The sequence below is a fragment of the Aquarana catesbeiana genome, linkage group LG09 (genome assembly GCF_042186555.1).
Source record: "Aquarana catesbeiana isolate 2022-GZ linkage group LG09, ASM4218655v1, whole genome shotgun sequence".
Classification (NCBI taxonomy): domain Eukaryota; kingdom Metazoa; phylum Chordata; class Amphibia; order Anura; family Ranidae; genus Aquarana; species Aquarana catesbeiana.
In genome coordinates, this window is record NC_133332.1 from 25,133,500 (window position 1) to 25,151,330 (window position 17,831).

Genomic DNA, 17,831 nt, shown 5'->3' on the forward strand with positions numbered 1-17,831 from the left:
TAAAATCAGTTGATTACTTTTAGGGGCATTTTTATTTTAAAGGGTTAGTTTACCTTTAAAGGCCATTTTCCAAAAACATCCCTCTTGTATATTACATACCACTGCTTGACTGTTCAAAAAGTTGCTCCCATCCCCCTGCTTACATGTGGGCAATGTGCAGCCTGTCTGAAAAACTCCTTAGTAGTTGATCCCCCATTTGTTCAAACCTGCATTTTCAGTGCATACCCCCAGTGGCTTAGCTCAGCGTTTCTCAGCTCAAGCCCTCAAGGCGCCCTAGCAGTTCATGTTTTCAGGATTTCCCTCAGATGAAAAAGCTGTGGTAATTACTAAGGCAGTGAAACTGATCAAATCACCTGTGCACAATAATGGAAAGCCTGAAAACATGACCTGTTGGGGCGCCTTGAGGGCTGGAGTTGAGAAACACTGGTTTAGCTCTGCTGCTGAGATCAACAGAGAGAAAACGCTGCCCACTGGGGGGCGCACTTCTAAGGTCCGGCCCATCCTGCCATTAGGGGAAGATGGGGGAAGGTCAGCTACTAAGGAGATTTTGGAAACAAAGCCCACATGTATGGAGGGGGACAGGAGCAACTATTTGAACAGTAGAGCAATTGTATATTATGTGATGAATTGGGAGGGGGGGGCTATTAATGCCCATTAAAGGTGAACTAACCCTTTAAATTATAAACTGTTTAAGAAATCTTAAGGATGGAGTCACCTAACCACATATCCACACAAGAAACAAAATAGACAAGTGGGCATTTTATAAATATAAAGTAGAACTAAAGGCAGTTTTTTTTTATTTTAGATAATGCAAGGGAGGTTAAAACCCCTGTAAGTCTTTTTTTTGTCATCTGTGTCTTATTCAGGAGATTTTCCTTCACTTCCTGTCCCATAACCAAAACAGGAAGTCCCTCCAAAGTGAAGAAAATCCCTGGTTGTCACCAGAACTAATGTCCTCATTGGAAGATTTCCCCTCTATTCCTGTTCTGGTGAAAACACAAAATTTGGCATTTTCTTTCACTCTCGGTGATAATGGCAAACAACACAAATAGAGAAAGGGAATCTCCCTAATATAGGCACAGAACAGCAATAAAAAATCTGGCAAGGGTTCTAATCCCTCTCCACTCTATCCGAAAAAAATTAAAAAACAAAACAAAAAAATGTCTTTAGTTATACTTTAAATAAACAAAAATAGCAAAAGTGCGTGTATGCTCATTTAAATAAAGGATCTGATGAGAAAAAAAATAATAATATGACCCCTTATTTTCTATAATTGCTGGGTTTGCTATAAATTAATATAATCTACGCAGGATCCAAATTTTGGCATTTTCTTTCACTCTCGGTGATAACGGAAAACAAGACAAATAGAGAGAGTGAATCTCCCTAATATAGACACAGACAGCAATAAAAATCTGGCAAGGGTTCTAATCCCTCTCCACTCTATCCAAAAGAAAAAAAAAAAAAAAAGAAAAAAAAGTTTTGTCTTTAGTTATACTGTAAAAAACAAAAATAGCAAAAGTGTGTATGCTCATTTAAATAAAGAATCTGCTGAGAAAAAAAAATGGCCCGTTATTTCCCATGATTGCTGGGTTTGCTATAAATGAATAAAATGTAATCTACACAGGATCCAGATCATGGGATTTTATGGGGTCCCGGAGACTCATGGAGATGCTTATAGTAACTTCAATGTATTTAAAATCCCCACAATCATATGTAGGAGAGTGAGGAGCAATTGTATTATTATTATATTGTAATAAGTATCTACATATAGAGAGAAATAAATAAAAAGAGAAAGAAATAAAAAAAGACACATACAAGTAAGAATAAAATAAATAGGGAATAAAGAATAGAATAAAATAAAGAATACATATTCACCATTTAACTTGCTACATTGTAACAAATCACCCCAGAATAGATATAAGAAGTAGAATTACCTGGCCAACATAAAACTTGATAGATGCAGCACAAAGTGATGAGAAGAACGGCCTTCATTTTGATTGGAAGCTGTGAGTCCAGGAAGGAGGGTGGAGGGCAGATGGTGATGGGGGTCTTTATATAAGGCAGACCACCTCTACATTATCTGGGTGGGATTACACTAAACAACAAAGTCTCCTCCCAGTCATTTGCATTCAGATAGCAAAGCGTAATGTAAAAAAAAAAAAAAGGAATCAAATGTTGTTTAACAATTTGTACACCCCCTTGAGTCCCGGGGCCGTTTTTTAAGGTTTTGTATATGAGAAAAAAATGGTTAAAATTATGAAAAAAAAAAGTTTTTTGGTATTGAGCACATGAAAAATATAAAAGACAAGGCACAGTGTTTTTTCTGAAATATTTTTTTTTTATTTGTCTGGAATCAAACATTATGAAAATTAACAGTTTTTTCCAAGTTATAGGGGAAACGTATTGGGTAGAAACAATCGTGTATATATTACATTTTATTTGTTTGGCTTTTTTCTCACACTATGACTTTAACTGAAATACCTTAATTTTTTTTAGAAATTAGAAATATTGTGAAAATTCTGAAAAAAAACAAAATTTAATAATAAATTATGAATAATAATAATAATAATAATAATAATAATAATAATGATAATTATTATTATAATAATAATAGTAATTTCTGTTCATTTTGACCATATAAAAAATGTAAAAGATAAGGCACAGTGTTTTTTGCAGAAATATTTTTTTTTTTACTTGTCTGGAATCAAATATGAAATTTGAGGGTTTTTCTAAGTTATGGGGAAAACATATGGTGTAGAAATAAAGATACATATTAGATTTTATGTATGAAGCTTTTTCTCACAGTATGACTTTAAAGTGGAGGGCCACCCTAAAATAAAAAATAGCATTAAAATTCTAAAACAAATAAAAAAAAAAAAAAAAATTTGAAAAAAAAAATTATTTTAACTTACCTGAAACCCCTGTTGCTAGGCAGTCTTCCTAATCTGCCTCTTCCTACTCCGCAGCGCTTCCTCCTCTTTGGTGAGCGGCCCCGTTGCCTTCTGGGAACTGTGTGTGTCCCAGGAAACAATGGGGCCATTCGCAAAGCGCCGTGCGACTCGCGCATGCGCAGTAGGAAACGGGCAGCGAAGCCGCAAGGCTCCACTGCCTGTTTCCCTTAGTTAGGATGGAGGCGCCGGCGGCCGATCCGATGGGCGGATCGGCCTCGGGGGGCCGACATCGCAAGCTCGCTGGACAGGTAAGTGTCCTTATTAAAAGTCAGCAGCTACAGTGTTTGTAGCTGCTGACTTTTTAAAAAAAGAATAGCGGCCGGAACCCCCCTTTAAGGCTTAAAAATCGCTGCTTCTACAGGAGTTTTGTGTTCTGCCTGTAGAAGCAGCTCAATGTTATCCTATGGGGGTTATTTACGAAAGGCAAATCCACTTTGCACTGCAAGTGCACTTGAAAGTCGCTCTAAATCTAAGGGGTAGATCTGAAAATGGGGGGAAGCTCTGCTGATTTTATCATCCAATCACGTGCAGGCTAAAATGCTGTTTTTGTATTTTCCTTGCATGTCCCCCTTGGATCTACAGCGACTGCATTTCCAAGTGCACTTGCAGCGCAAAGTGGATTTGCCTTTAGTAAATAACCCCCTATGTGTCCATGCACATTAGGGTGATTAGAGGCATATTTTGAGCTCAGCGTTTAGAGGCAGGAAAAAAAAAAACCTTCTGGTTTGCGTTTCTGATTGGAGCTCACTGGTAGAAAAAAAAATGCAAAACTCTCCTAAACGCGTCTAAACTTTGTACAGAAAAACGCTCCATATGAGTGTTTTCTCTGCCAAGGGAACTGGCGTTTTTTTAAGCCCAGTGTGCATGGAGCCTAAATGACACACTTTATTGTTTATTTATTTATTTTAGAAATGGGTAAAATGGTGAAAATTATGGGAAAAAAAATTCTGTTGATTTTGACCACATAAAAAAAATAAAGGCAAGGCACGGTGTTTTTTTTCTAAAATAAATGTTTTAATTTGTCTGGAATCAAACAATACATTTGTCTGGGGGAAAACGTATGGTGTAAAAACAATTGGGGATAGATTCGATTTTATTTACAAAGCTTTTTTCTCACACTATGACATGACAACAAAGGCCCTAACTTGGCTACCGGGCCATAGTCAAATGACTTCCTCACTTTGGGGGGGGATATCTGAATGGTGCCTGTAGCTACAGACATCATTCAGATATCATTCTTTTCAGCCGGCGATTCTGTGCATGATAAGAATGATCATAGCGGCACTTCCACCGCTTGATCGTTCTTATAGGCGATGGGAGGGGACGCCCCCACTCCCGCCGCCATCCTGTGCTTCTCCGGGCTCTCCCGTGCCATCGGGAGCCCGGAGAATGAATCGGCCGGCGCCGGATGAGGACGATAGAGATCACTGGTGACCACATGGTCACCAGTCATCACTATTACCGTCGGAGGCCCGGGCGCGATGTTATGACGTCACGCCCGGACTCCGCATTGTAAACAAACCCACGATCGCGGCTGTCAGCATGAGATCGGAGAATTTTTTTTTTCCGATCTTATGCTTTACAGCCTGGAGGAGAGATGTGGGTTCTTATTGACCCCACATCTCTCCATAAAGAGGACCTGTCACAATAGATTCCTATTACAAGGGATGTTTACATTCCTTGTAAAAGGAATAAAAGTGATCAAAAAAAATTTAATGTAAAAAAAAAGTGTAAAAATAAAAAAAAGTAAAATAAATAAATAAATTTAAAAAATATATATTTTTAAACGCCCCTGTCCCCGGTAGCTCGCGCTCAGAAGCGAACGCACACGTAAGCCCCGCCCACATATGTAAACGTCGTTCAAACAACACATGTGAGGTATCGCCACGTGCGTTAGAGAGAGAGCAATAATTCTAGCCCTGGACCTCCTCTGTAACTCTAAACTGGTAACCTGTAAAAATTTTCAAAGCGTCGCCTATGGATATTTTTAAGTACCGAAGTTTGGCGCCATTCCATGAATGCGCACAATTTTAAAGCGTGACATGTTAGGTATCTATTTACTCAACATAACTTCATCTTTCCCATTATGCAAAAACATTGGGCTAACTTTACTGTTTTGGGTTTTTTTTAGGCACAAAACTGTTTTTTTTCCAAAAAAAACATATTTGAAAAATTGCTGCGCAAATACCGTGCGAGATAAAAAGTTGCAACAACCGCCATTGTATTCTCTAGCGTTTTTGCTAAAAAACCATATATAATGTTTGGGGGTTCTATGTAATTTTCCAGCAAAAAAATGATGATTTTTACATGTAGGAGAGAAATGTCAGAATTGGCCTAGTAAGCAAGTGTTAAAAAATATGTTGCAAGACCCCAAAATTTGCATTATTTTGAACAGAAAATGGTCTGAAGTGTTGGATAGTGAATGTTTTGAACATTTGTAGTAAATAGTTTGATAATAGGGTTACTTGAAATTAAAGCAAAAAAATAAATAAAAATTAACAAAAATAAGTTTAAAATTGTTTCTTATTTTTTTTTTTGCTTCAATTTCTTATGTATATAAGTAGATCATGGTGCTATCAAATAGAAATGTGCACTGCCAAGAAATTTGTTTCGCTTTCGTTTAATTCGTTTTTTGTTTTTTTTTTTTCATTTATTGGATCATTCGTTATGATTGGCATTTGTTACTTCGGATCATTCGTAGCTTCGGATGCATTTGTATTCGTTCCGTTCCCTTCGCTTAGATGCAACATTCGTTACTTCGGATAATTCATATCTTCGGATGCATTCGTATTCATTCATGTTCAATAACAACTTACTTTAGCCAAATTTGAAAGGAAATTCCAATAAAATGTAAATCTAATCTATCCCAAATTAGCTGCTATGGCGCAGAGACCTGAGTAGAAGATTTACTGACTTCAGCTATTTTTCCTAAAATTGAAAAGTTTATAATAATAAATATTAATAATAAAAACTATAATAATAGTTAATAATTTAATTATAATAAAAAAAATCTGAAAAAAGAAATTATCCAAATGTAATCGATTTGTTAAACTTGTAGGTTGAATTGTTTTTCGTTCTTTTGTATTTTCAGATTTTTGTTCTTTCGGATTTTTGTTCTTTCTGGTTTTTGCATTCTCTGCGACCCGAGCCCACCCTTTTTTGAAGATAGATAGATAGATAGATAGATAGATAGATAGATAGATAGATAGAAGCCCATTCTTGCATAATCAATACTTGGAGATTTGTCAGACTTTGTGGAGGTTTTTTTGTTCACCCAACTCTTGAGCATTGACCACAAGTTCTCAGTGGGATTAAGGTCTGGGGAGTTTCTTGGCCATGGACCCAAAATTTTGATGTTTTGTTCCCCAGGCCAATTAGTTATCACTTTTGCCTTATGGCAAGGTGCTCCATCATGCTGGAAAAGGCATTGTTCCTCTCCAAACTGTTCTTGGATGGTTGGGAGAAGTTGCTCTCGGAGGATGTTTTTGTACCATTCTTTATTCATGGTTGTGTTCTTAAGCAAAATTGTGAGTGAGCCCACATCCTTGGTTGAGAACTTGAGAAGCAATCCCACATATGAATGCTCTCAGGATGCTTTACTGTTGGCATGGCACAGGACTGATGGTAGCGCTCACCTTTTCTTCTCCGGACAAGGTTTTTTCCGGATGCCCCAAACAATCAGAAAGGGAATTTATCAGGGAAAATGACTTTTCCCCAGTCCTCAGCAGACCAATCCCTGTACCTTCTGCGGAAAATTAGTCTTTCCCCGATGCTTTTCCTGGAGAGACGTGGCTTCTTTGTTGCCCTTCTTGACACCAGGCCATCCTCCAAAAGTCTTCTCCTCACTGTGCATGCAGATGCCCTCACACCGCTCTGCACTGGTAGTGCCCCCAATCCCGCAGCTGAATCAACTGTAGGAGACGGTCCTGGCCCTTGCTGGACTTTCTTGGGCTCCCTGAAGCCATCTTTATAAATGCAGTGGAAGTGTTTTTTTTATGGGATTAAGTTCATTTTCATGGCAAAGAAGGACTTTGGAAGTAATTGCAATTCATCTGACCACTCTTCATACACACTCTGGAGTATTTGCAAATTGCCATCATAAAAAACTGAGGCAGCAGAGTTTGTGAACATTAATATTTGTGTCATTCTCGAAATTTTTGGCCATGGCCGTATATATAAAACTGTATCGTTTGTAATCGGATAGAAGTCTCCAATAATTGCATTTATCTTCTGGAGTCAACAGGTCTAGAATAATGGGCTTTGTCTTCAGGACAGTTGAATGTAATCAAGTCCTGTTTATATGATAATGAGTTGGCACATCAATTGGTCAACAGTAAATGGAACAGAAGAATATAGGGATGTTTACATTACATGGGTCGGCCAAACTGCCCCACCATTTACACAAGATAGCATTCAATCCAATCTATTGAACCGACTTATGCATAGACATTCAGCCCCAGGCTATGTGTGTCTATCAAATACTAAGAGAAGACAAATTTAAGGGGAATAATACCAAACAGCATAAAAATCCATAATAGCCAATCAACCCATACACTACTTCGATCTATGTGTGTGAATAGATAATATAGGACAGTTTTGGATGACAATGTGAAGTCTACAGTCCATTCAAGACCTGGCAGCAGAATAAACACCTGAAGGTGGTCAGATTGTGCCTCCAATGTCTATGGCAACCTAAATGTACCTATAGATATCACAAACCTCCCCATAGAAATAATCTGGACTGGCTAATGTTGGCCATTTAGGCCCTTGGGGTCCCTGAAAACTCACTTATTCAGGGAAGCCTACCCCACCCCCACCTAAGAACTGTACCTGAGTCACCTCCATCCCCTGCAGCTATTACCTTTTGTACCACCTCCCCCTACCTCTGGATTGTAAACTCCATGCCCTGGGGATCCCTGAAAACTCACTTATTCAAGGAAGCCTACCCCACCTCCACCTAAGAACTGTATCTGAGTCACCTCCATCCCCTGCAGCTATTACCTTTTGTACCACCTCCCCCTCCCTCTGGATTGTAAGCTCCATGAGCAGGGCCCTCCTATTCCTACTGTATTGAACTGCATTGTAACTATACTGTCCCCCCTCTACATTGTAAAGCGCTGCGCAAACTGTTGGCGCTATATAAATCCTGTATAATAATAATAATAATAATAACAATATACTGGTAGACTTTAGGACACACACTTGTATGAAAAATCTCATCGGTACAATCGATAATGCCATCAGAGACTTAAAAAATGTTGTCTGAAAGTTTTTCAAAGTTTCATTTGATTTTTGAACAAATGGAATTTCCCCAATGAAAACCCCATTGTCTGTTAAAATTAGACATGTGCGGTTTCTTTTCATTCCGAATTGAAATTGGGACAAATTTTAATTTAATTTCATTTCATTTTTAATTTAATTTTTCGGAAATTCGGATGTATCTGAATTTCTGAATTACAGTAGTAACGAATTGAAACGAATCCGAAATGACGAAAAAAAATTCAGACGAAATTCGAATTGTTTTTGAATACTTTTCAAATTCGATTCGTTTCCATCCTGCTAGGCCAATTTTTTTACATCCCTATGGTCGAAATCCATTGTTGATTTGACCCTATTAACTAATAGAAAATAGAATGAACTTTCTCAAAATGAACATTTTCAAAAGGAAATTCTACTTGGGTATGGCCATTGTAAGGATATTTTGATGCCTTCATTCCATATACAACAAGGTCAAGTTAAATGATCTAACATAATTAAGAAATCTAATATATGTGTGTGTTATACACAGCAGGGATCTTCAAACTTTCTAAACAAAGGGCCAATTTATTATCCTTCATAGTTTAGAGGGGCCGGACTATGGCCAGTAAGAGTAGAACATGTCCTGGTGTTGGTAACAATGCCCCATCATTGGTGTCAGTGAGAGGAATAGTGCCCCATCATTGGTGTCCTTGAGAGGAATAGTGCCCCCTTGTTGGTGGCAGTGAAAGGAAAAGTGCCCCATCATCGGGGCATCTGTAGCGTGTATAAAACATGCTGTAGCAAAAAATCACACTTTTACAGAAATAAATGCATTAAATGATATTTAAATTTGCCGCCTCCCCTTCTGAACCATACTAGGCCACATGCCCTCAAAATGGGGAGGTGGGTGCTTTGGGGCAGGGGGAAGCACCCTATCCCCATGTTAATGGGGACAAGGGCCTCATCCCCACAACCCTGGGCTGTGGTTGTCGGGGTCTGCGGGCGGAGGGCTTATCATACTCTGGAAGCCCCCTTTAAGAAGGGGACCCCCAGATCCCACCCCCCCCTACGTGAATGAGTATGAGGTACATGGTACCCCTACCCATTTACAAAAAGTGTCAAGAAGTAATAAAAACACAGAGACACATTATGACAATTTTATTAAAAAAAAACAAATAACAGTGTCCCCTGATGTAAATCCATCATCAATACGATGCCCGCCACACCACGACCATCAGGAAGCGACCATCAGGCAGCAGCCTGAGGTAGCAGCCCAGGCCCCCAACAGGGCCCAACATCCTCCCAAAAAAGTAGCAGAGAGAAAAATATCACCGCTCTGAAAGAGGTCTATGAGGAACAAACATTTTCTCCATGGTGCAGGCAATGCTAGTAACTGAAAGGTAGACGAGAAATCCTGGACAGCCGCACTCAAAAGTAATCTTCGATATTTAAATGTGATCATAAAAATACATGTCACAGCATCACAAAGCATTAAAACTGACGCGTTTCACACTGTAGTCATTGCTTAACCACTTCAATACCAGGCACTTATGCACCTTCCCGCCCAGACCAATTTTCAGCTTTCAGCGCTCTCACACTTTGAATGACAATTACTCAGTCATGCTACACTGTATCCAAACAAAATGTTTATCATTTTCTTCTCACAAATAGAGTTTTCTTTTGGTGGTATTTAATCACCACTGGGTTTTTCATTTTTTGCGATATAAGCAAAAAAACTGCGAAAATTTTGGAAAAAACGTACTTTTTTTTCGTTTCTATTGTAAAATTTTGCAAACAAGTCATTTTTTTTCATAAATTTGTGCCAAAATGTATACTGCTACATATCTTTGGTAAAAATAACCCAAATTAATGTATATTATTTGGTCTTTGTGAAAGTTATAGAGTCTACAAACTATGGTGCCAATCACTGAAAATTGATCACAACTGATGTACTATCTCACCTGAAGGCCTATCTCATTTCTTGACACTAACAAGCCAGGAAAGTACAAATACCCCCCAAATGACCCCTTTTTGGAAAGTAGACAGTCCAATGTATTTACTAAGAGGCATGGTGAGTTTTTTGAAGCTGTAATTTTTTTCCCACAATTCTTGGGAAAATTAAGATTTTTTTTTTTTTTTTACACAAACTGGTCATATTAACAGGTTATTTCTCTCACACAGCATATGCATAATTGCAACTACAAAAATACATTCTGCTACTCCTCCTGAGTATAGCGATACCACATGTGTGAGACTTTTACACAGCCTGGCCACATACAAAGGGCCAACACTGAAGTAGCACTTTCAGGCGTTCTACAAGCATAAATTGCACATATCCTTTCTCAACCACCTATTACACTTTTGAAGGTGCTGGAGCACCAGGAAAATTGAATTGTCCACAAAATGACCCCATTTTGGAAAGCACACACCCCAACGTATAATCTATGAGGCATAATGAGTCTTTTGAACGGTTCATTTTTTTCCAGAAGTTTTTGGAAATGTGGAAAAAAATGAAAATGCATTTTTTTTTACACAAAGTTGTCCATTTATAAGATATTTCTAACACATAGCATGTACATAGCAAAAATGACACCCCAAAATGCATTCCTCTACTCCTCCTGAGTATGGCGATACCACATGCGTGAGGCTTTTACACAGCCTGGCCACATACAAAGGCCCAACATTGAAGTAGCACTTTCATGCGTTTTACAAGCATAAATTGCACATATCCTTTCTCAACCACCTATTACACTTTTGAAGGCGCTGGAGCACCAGGACAATTGAATTGTCCACAAAATGACCCCATTTTGGAAAGCAAACACCCCAACGTATAATCTATGAGGCATAATGAGTCTTTTGAACAGTTCATTTTTTTCCAGAAGTTTTTGGAAAATGTGGAAAAAAAATGAAAATGCATTTTTTTTACACAAAGTTGTCCATTTATAAGATATTTCTAACACATAGCATGTACATAGCAAAAATGACACCCCAAAATGCATTCCTCTACTCCTCCTGAGTATAGCGATACCACATGTGTGAGACTTTTACACAGCCTGGCCACATACAAAGGGCCAACACTGAAGTAGCACTTTCAGGCGTTCTACAAGCATAAATTGCACATATCCTTTCTCAACCACCTATTACATTTTTGAAGGCGCTGGAGCACCAGGACAATTGAATTGTCCACAAAATGACCCCATTTTGGAAAGCACACACCCCAACGTATAATCTATGAGGCATAATGAGTCTTTTGAACGGTTCATTTTTTTCCAGAAGTTTTTGGAAAATGTGGAAAAAAAATGAAAATGCATTTTTTTTACACAAAGTTGTCCATTTATAAGATATTTATAATGCATAGCATGTACATAGCAAAAATGACACCCCAAAATACATTCTGCTACTCCTCCTGAGTATGGCGATACCACATGTTTGAGACTTTTACACAGCCTGGCCACATACAGAGGCCCAAAATCCAAGTAGCACCTCCAGGCATTCTAGCAGCATTAATTACACATATCATTTTCTGACTACCGATCACATTTTTGCAGGCCCTTCATATTTCTAACACATAGCAGGTACATACTAAATAACAAAAGATTACCTGTGGTTTTAGAAGCGCAGTGGTCCACAGAGGAGAGCATCGGTCCAGGCAGCAGGCAGGAATGAGGTCAGCGACAGCAAAAGCAATCATCCAGGCAGCAGGCAGGAATACTGTCCATAGTTCATACAGGCAGAGATACTGTCAGCACAGCCAGAGCACAGCCAGAGCACAGCCAAAGCACAGCCAGAGCACAGCCAAAGCACAGGTCCAGGTAGCAGGCAGAGGTGTCCCGGCAGAAATACTGTCCAAAGTCAGTAGAGGCAGCAGGCAGATATATGGTCAACACAGCCAAAGTATTGGTCCAAACAGCAGGAAGAAACATGGTCCATAATGTCATGGGTCTTTACAGGCAGCAATATGGTCAGCACAGCCAAAGTATTGGTCCAGGCAGCAGAAAGGACCATCAAGCTTAGGGCCAGGGGGACAGGGGTAGAGGCTTCTCCCACCCAAATCGCTTTGAAGCCTCCGGGCAACCAGACCCTGTTCTGGGAGCACGGAAAACGAAAAACTAGTTTTCTCTACTCAGAATGCTATTCTGAAGCCCCTCACAGATGTGAGACCCCTGTGTACTAAAGTAGATGGCCAAAAGATCAGTCCAAGTGGCAGGCAAAAACATGGTCGATTAACAGGCCAAGGTCGGTACACGTGGAAGTCAGAAACGTGGTTTAAATCGGCAGGCAGAGGCATCGTCGGTAAACAGGCTGAGGTTGGTACACGTGCAAGTCAGAAACGTGGTTTAAATCGGCAGGCAGAGGCATCGTCGGTAAACAGGCTGAGGTTGGTACACATGCAAGTCAGAAACGTGCAGAAACGGCAAGCAAAGACATCGTCGGTAAACAGGCCAGGGTCAGTTAATTAACATGGTAGCAGGCAAATGGGGAAATGGCAGTCTGGTAATAATACAGGGAACTAATATTGGATGAATGCATGATAATTTCTGAAGCAATCTCCGATGCACAGGCCAGGTTGGGAGGGACATTGGGGACAATAATAGCTGGAATCTCTTCTTACTCCTCCTCTGCTGCATACACGGCATTTCTTTTGGCGTCTTCTTCCAGATTCTGTGGGGGGAATGCTATAGGGAAGGTGTTGCTCGTGAAGTCTACTCACAGCATCCGAGCGAATGCTTCCTGGGGCGGTGACGATCGATTCAAAATACTTGAGGTAGGTGACTTGTTGGTTTTGAGTTGCTTTTTGGTAGCAGACAAACGAATTAAAAAGGGCCATGTGAAAAAGGTGAAAGGCAACTTTCTTGTACCAGTAACGGGACTTACTGTTTGATAAGTAGGGCTGTAGCATCTGATCGTTTAAATCCACCCCCCCCATATACATATTGTAGTCGTGGACACATTCGGGCTTTACAATGGGGCTGCGTCTTCTTTGGATCTCCACCACGGTGTCATTGTGGATGGTAGAGAGCATGTGGACATCTTTCTTGTCCCTCAACTTCATGGCCAACACCTCCTCATTCCTCATGAATGCCGATTCTCCCTTTCTTAATTTTTTTGACAACAGATTTCATGGGAATCCCTTACGGTTTTTTTTGAAGGTACCACAGGCCGGGGTTTTTTTATTATAAAGGTTATGAAAAAGGGGCAGGCTGGTATAGTAGTTGTCGACATATAAATGGTATCCTTTGTCGAATAGAGGGTATGCCAGCTCCCAGACAATTTTCCCACTGGTTCCAATATATGTGGGGCAATCATGGGGCTGGAGCTGGGAATATTTGCCTTCGTAGATCCGGAATGTGAAGACATATCCAGTGGCTCGATCGCATAATTTATTTAACTTCACCCCATACCTGGATCTCTTGCTTGGTATATACTGCTTGAAGTGCAGTCGGCCAGTAAAATGTATGAGGGACTTGTCCACACAAATTTTTTGGTCTGGGATGAAAACTTCTTTGAATCGCTGGGAAAAGGAATTGATTAGGGGGCGTATCTTGAACAATTTGTCATGGTTGGGATGATCTCGGGGAGGGCACTGGGAATTGTCACTGAAGTGGAGAAAAAGCATAATCATGTCGTATCTTGTCCTGGACATGACAGCGGAATATATGGGCATGTGTTGGATGGGGTGGGTGGACCAATATGCATGGGCTTCATTCTTTTTTGTAAGCCCCATATTAAAAGTTAGGCCCAAAAACATTTTAAATTCATCCAGTGTGACACATCGCCACTGGAACATGAGGGCGTAGGAAGAATTGGGGTTGGCAGCAATAAATTGGGATGCATATAAATTAGTTTGATCCACCATATTCTGCAGAAAATCTTGGGGGAAAAATAAAGAAAAATAATCGAATTCAGAAAAATTCGTAGTGTCGGGCTGCACACCTGGCTGTGCGGTGAAAGGGGGGATGATAGCAAGTCCTGAGTTGGCAGGCAACCATAAGGGGTTTGCCAGGGCATCGGGAAGGTAGGACTGGGGCGGGGTTCTTCGGGTTGGGCGGGTAATTCCAGTGCTTGTACTGGGCTCCTCTTCCTCTTCCTGGGGTCTGGCGCTGCTGGTGGTAATTCCAGTGCTTGTACTGGGCTCCTCTTCCTCTTCCTGGGGTCTGGCGCTGCTGGTGGTGGGCAGATCTCCTGATCTTGGTCCTGATCTCAATCTTTTGGGAGGGACGGTTTCCTCCGCGGACTCGGACTCTGATCCAATATCCTCCACTGGCTCGTATTCCGAACCAGATGATGTGAGCTCCCCCCTGCTCCCATCATCCGACATGGTAAGAATCGCATATGCCTCCTAAGGTGTGTAAACCCTTTGGGACATTATGGCAATTCTTATTGGCGGGCCTGTGTGGTGGTACAGATGGCGGTATGGGTGGTGGTACTGATGGAGGTACGGGTGGTGGTGGTGGCGGTACCGGTGGCGATATGGGTGGTGGTGGTACCGATGGCGGTACAGGTGGTGGTGGCGGTACAGGTGGTGATTGTGGTACCGGTGGCGGTACAGGTGGTGGTGGCAGTACCGGTGGCGGTACGGGTGGTGGTGGTACCGATGGCGGTACAGGTGGTGGTGGCGGTACAGGTGGTGGTGGCGGTACCGGTGGCGGTACAGGTGGTGGTGGCGGTACAGGTGGTGATGGCGGTACAGGTGGCGGTATGGGTGGTGGTGGTACCGATGGCGGTACTGACGGTGGTATGGGTGGTGGTGGTACCGATGGCGGCACTAATGGCGATACTGGTAGCGGCCTGTGTGGCAGTATAGATGGTGGGCCTGATGGAGGTACTAGTGGTGTTACTGGTGGTGGTACCGATGGCGGTACTGGTAGCCTGTGTGGCGGTACCGATGGCGGTACTGGTAGCCTGTGTGGCGGTACCGATGGCGGTGGGCCTGTGACAGATGGGCTGGTTGACAGATGGGCTGATTGACAGATGGGCTGATTGGCTGGGCTGTGTGACAGGTCCTCTTTATTGGGGGGGGCCGTGTTGTGCACAGTACAGTACAAACAGTATTGTCAGACAGACACTGAATAACTCACTGATCCCTACTCTCTCCTCTCACGATCGGTGTGTGAGGAGAGAGCAGGGATCAGATAGTAACAGCAACTTTTTTGTTTACATTTGTGACAGGCTGTGATTGGACACAGCCGGTCACCTGGTAAACAGCCAATTTCATTGGCTGTTTACCGATCGGGGAAGCGCTGTGTCCAAGGGACACTCGCCTTCCTCGATCACTACTCTGGATTGAGTTTATTGTGACAGGTGATCGGCTGTGACTTTGACACAGCCGATCATGGGGTAAACAGCCAATAGAATTGACTGTTTACCTAGATCGGGGAATCGCTGTGTCCGAGGGACACGCGCCGCCGCCGATCGCCGCGCTGCGCGCTCCCGCGGGCACGCGGGCACGCGCCGGCATGTTATCCTGCTGGACGTCATATGACGTCCAGTCAGGATAACTCAACCACTTCCCGGACGTCAATATGCTATTGACCGGGCGGGAAGTGGTTAATCATAGCTAAATATCACATGAATGAATCCCCTATATATACCAATATTATTTTTATTCACTTATATTATTCAAAGGAATTTTTTAGGCACTACTTTTTTCACAGTTTTAAGTTCCCACTTCCATTTCACAGCTTTTTTGAGTTTGTAGATTGATTACCACTGATCAACTTCCTGGACACATGTTCAATGAATATTGGTATATATAGGGGATTCATTCATGTGATATTTAGCTATGATTAAGCACTGACTACAGTGTGAAACGCGTCAGCTTTCCTGCTTTGTGATGCTGTGGCATGTATTTTTATGATCATATTTAAATAAAGATCGAAGATTACTTTTGAGCGCGGCTGTCCAGGATTTCTCGTCTACCTCTCATCCTCCTAAAAAAGCCGGCCACTAATCTTTGGAAAGAAACCCTTCCTATCTGCCCCTTTGACCTCCTATCTACAAACAGAGACCGATCGAGTCAGTCCAGTGCAATCTCTACCCCCCAAAAGCAAACTTGTCTTCACTTAGGCAGGCCATACATTATGCAGTTTTAGAAAATTGTTTGATACCTCCCATCAACACAGTCAGTTGATTGACTTGTGTACAATGGACTGAGATTCTCCAGTCCCTGCTGAACCGGCCAAATTTCAATACATATTTTGCCGGCTTTACAAGACATATGGAGCTTGCGCAGTCATCAAGATCAACCAACGTCATTATTGGAACTGCACGTGTCATACTCATAGGCGTGCGCACAGGATGTGCCGGGTGTGCCCAGGCACACCCTAATCACCCCGTGCACATCAGTGTTATCGCTCTGTGTAGCAGCAGAAACAGGGGAAAGATCTCCCTCTTACCGGCTCTGCCATAAGAGAAGTGTTTATGCTCTTCTCTTTCACTGTGTCGGCAGGGAGGTCAGTGAGCCGGGGTCATATATATGTAGACACCCGCACACGCATGTGTGTTTGAGCTTAAGGGTGCACACCCTAATGCAATAGGCTGTGCACACCTATGGTCATACTATAAATAAATATATATATATATATACCTTCATTGATGGTCTCAGCACTTACTGACTACTTCAGTTTCTCGAAATCTGTCTCCCCGGATGATTTTCTTGCTATACAGCAGGCCACTCACACCACCTCAGCTCCTGTTTGACCCCTTTCGGGGTCCCCTATCTACAGTGCCACACTTTTATTATATAGTCAACACTAACACATTGATCAGTGTTAAAAATATGCACTGTCACTGTACTAATGACACTGGCAGGGAAAGGGGTTAAACATCTAGGGCAATCAAAGAGTTAAATGTGTGCCTAATGAGTTTTTATCTGTACACAGTGTGCTGCTTTCACAAACGATGTGCTGGGTTTTATTCCCTGCTTTGCAAAATCAAGCACATCCCCATTGATAGGAAAGAGCTCTGCATTGTTTACATAGCAGACATTGTAGAGCTCTGTCCTGTGTCTCTCCTCGCTGATCAGTGGGCGCCGGTGGACATCCACAACAGAAGCGATGCGGCGGAGGTGCGAGCACGCGCCCCCTATGCGGAGGGCAGAATAACATATATATATGTCATTCTGCACAGAACGGCCGCCCTGTAGCAGTGAATCTGCTATAGGGCCAGTGACGGCCGCTCATGCAAGGCGAACGGGCGCCACCCCCCCAATCCATGCGCCTGGCCGCTAATGTACATGCAAGGCACCGGATGCATGGATTTCAACTGTTTTTTTTTGGAAGCACATGATTCGAGCCTGGGGCTCTAATTGGCTTAAAAAAGGGTGGGCTCCGGGCGCAGAGCAATGTGCCCGTTGCCCACCCAGTTGTGTGAAATTAGCGAATTAATATTCGCTAATGTCTTCCTGTTTCTCCTTACGGCCAATCAGGAAGCTGGTCCTGAGACCCAATTGGCTGGAGTCCTAAGACATGATTGGCTGGATTCCAGGACTCCTGATTGGCTGGGAGGAGACCGCTGGGACTCCGGACCAGGACTCGGGGAGAGAGACGCAGGGATGATAGTAAGTGTGGGGCTGGCGGGCAACATGCGAGTGAGCATGTTACCGGCGATCGATTGAGCGACTATGGGGAGTGAGAAGGGGTT